Raw genomic sequence first — 2,778 nt, 5'->3', positions numbered from 1 at the left:
TCCCCTTCCCTTCCCTTCCCTTCCCTTTTTCCTTCTTGTAAGCAGCAGCTTGTCAAACCAAGATTAAAACCCAAAATTCTCTAACAGCTTCTTGCAAGCATCCAAAACTTCCAATTTATTTAATCTGAGGGGAATTCTCTGAGAAAACACACAATCTATACACTAGATATCTCAAATAGCCTAAAGGTCTACCATGCTGAATCTTTTTTGAAGCCATCATCAGCCCACACTTAGTCAAACATTTTCTGTAACCAACAAAATTACCATCCACAAAATGAATTATATATGTTTGAGGAAATGATTTCCTAACTTTCAATAATGCCTTATCTATGAATTTATGGCACAATGTAGGATTGGGAAGTTGTAAATAAAGTAACAGTAAGAATGAGCTATATTTTGACCTTTATGAAGTCTCTTTTTATACTTTAACCATAACTTTTAATTTTACTTAAAGTATCAGAATCCACAACTTGAAGTTTTTCTTATAACTGGGGCTGTGTCCTATAACGAGGTCCATAGTTCCTGAATGGAGCTAAGAGGCTGCCTCTTATATAGGTTTTTTGTCTTGCCCGCTTCTTTAGTGAGCAGAGTCCTGTCTTTATGGGACTTTGATTTACAGTCATTCCTCCAAGGTTCTCTCCACCACAGCGTGGGCAGAGACCTGGAGAAAGGATCTTCATGTTTCCCAAGGGATTTTTACAATCCTTCCTCAGGTGTCCCGGTTTTTTACAAGTGAAACATGCAGCTTTCATTCCCCTGAGAATGCTTTTCATTTTCACAGGTGTTCTTAAAATTGATGCTGAGTTTCTGTCTCTTTATCACTACAGCATAGGCCTTTACTACCGCTTGGTGAGACATCTAAACATGTTTTAATGTCAGACTGCCCCATGGTAAAAACTTACCCATCATCCTCAAACCGATGAGCCTTTATCAGTCGGTCTGCAGCACCAAGATGAGATCCTATCCTTGCCAGAGAAATAAAGAAGAAAAAGAAAAGGAAAAGAAAAAGAGATAAAGTCTTACCTGCCCCGAAGTCCCTATTTGGCCCAGTTGGCTTCTCTCAATCTGTGTGGAATCAGGGTTTCAGAAAGATGGGCAAAGAGTCAGTGAGAATTGACAAACAGACGCAGACACAAGGGAGTGCTAAATCTGAATGTAATTTGTCCAAAGGAACACCATACTTTTAATACAGAAGAAAAACAAGAAAGCCAGATAAACACATCCGCCAAGTTACATTGACACAAAACAAAAAGAATGCATACATAAAAAGATGGCAGGAGCCAGGCCATGTTTACCATTGAGAATAGGAACAACCCTTAATTAAAAAGATCAGCAAAACACAGGAGCCAGGTGAATGCTCTGATGCAATGCTAGTCTATTGTTAAACCCACCACCAGGGGTTCTTTAGTAAATACCTGATTATGCTATTCCTCTGGGCCTAGTGAAAAAACCTGCACCAGGGGAATTCCCTTCTACTAACTCTTTCATGGGACAACCCACCTATTTCCTAGGCTATTGTGTATTCCTGTATTTGGGTGTGACTTGGCTATTGTCCTAAGTAATTACTATGCAGACTAGCCCTGCGCTTGTTCAAGTAAATTATAATGCCTAATTAGTTTCACTGTCTATACTAGAAGAGAATTTGAATGTTACTGAATAGGTAACATTCTTACTGAATTCCAAGCTCAGGATCAGCTTCAAGGATTTTCTAGGAACCATTGCAACACTGGTGGAGGATTAGCTATATGTCAAAATCAATCCTTAAAGGCACTTATAATAAAACAATACTGAAAGAGAGCACACAGATCCATGCAACAGACTAACGAGGGGACAGGGTTTGAGTATATGGGCCATTGGAATGCCAAGGTTCCAGGAGGCTGTTTCCATGAAACTCTTTGCCTCGAGACTGCTTCCAGGCTTTTAGGCCTACCAAGAAGACTTCACTGGAGTGGACATAGCACCTTTAGAGGTCAGAACAGGATCAGATCTCCTGAAACTGGAGTTACAGACAGTTGTGAGCTGTCACATGGTTGCCAGGAATCGAACCAGCATCCTCTGGAAGAGCAGCTAGTCTCTTAACTGCTAAGCCATCTCTCTAGCCCCTTCAAAAGAATTTTTTAGACAGATTTGTGTTTTATGTGTGTGTGAGCATGTAAACATGTCACAGCATTTGTGATAGTTTTTATATTCTGGGCCAGGGAGTGGCACAATTTGGAAGTGTGGCCTTGTTGGAATAGGTGTGACCTGGTTGGAGTAGTTGTGTCACTGGGGGTGTGGGCTTAAGATCCTCACCCTAGTTGCCTGGAAGTTAGTCTTCCACTAGCAGCCTTTGGATGAAGACATAGAACTCTCAGCTCTGCCTGTGCCATGCCTGCCTGGATACTGCCATGCTCCCACCTTGATGATAATGGACTGAACCTCTGAACCTGTAAGACATTCCCAATTAAATGTTGGTTTTTGTTTTTTTTTATAAGACTTGCCTTGGTCATAGTGTCTGTTCATAGCAATAAAACCCTAACTAAGACAGCTTGTGTGTGTCCCGGGGCCTGAGCTGAGGTCGACAGATTGGTGAGGTGTCTTTTCCCACTCTGTCTTCTGTTGTGTTGCTGCCCACAGAAGTCCTGGATTGTTTGTTTATTTGGATTTGTTGTTTTTGTTTACTTCTTGTTTGCTTGCCTGGCATTCAGGCAGGATCTCATAGCCTAGGCTGGCCACAGACTCACAAGTTCTGCCTTCCCCTATCCAGTACAGGCATGTGCCATCATGGCCAGCTCCATT

At 41.6% G+C, this 2,778-nt stretch overlaps 1 protein-coding gene across 1 annotated transcript in view; it reads left to right on the top strand.

Moving 5' to 3' along the window:
- The window catches only part of Stk19 (serine/threonine kinase 19), a gene marked incomplete at its 3' end in the record, with an annotated part of 28,022 nt that overhangs the window by 22,907 nt on the left and 2,337 nt on the right, over positions 1 to 2,778 (top strand). The gene's annotated exons all lie outside the window — the stretch shown is intronic.

This window comes from Mus caroli, chromosome 17, assembly GCF_900094665.2.
Source record: "Mus caroli chromosome 17, CAROLI_EIJ_v1.1, whole genome shotgun sequence".
Lineage (NCBI taxonomy): Eukaryota > Metazoa > Chordata > Mammalia > Rodentia > Muridae > Mus > Mus caroli.
This window is presented reverse-complemented; position numbering and strand designations above follow the sequence as displayed.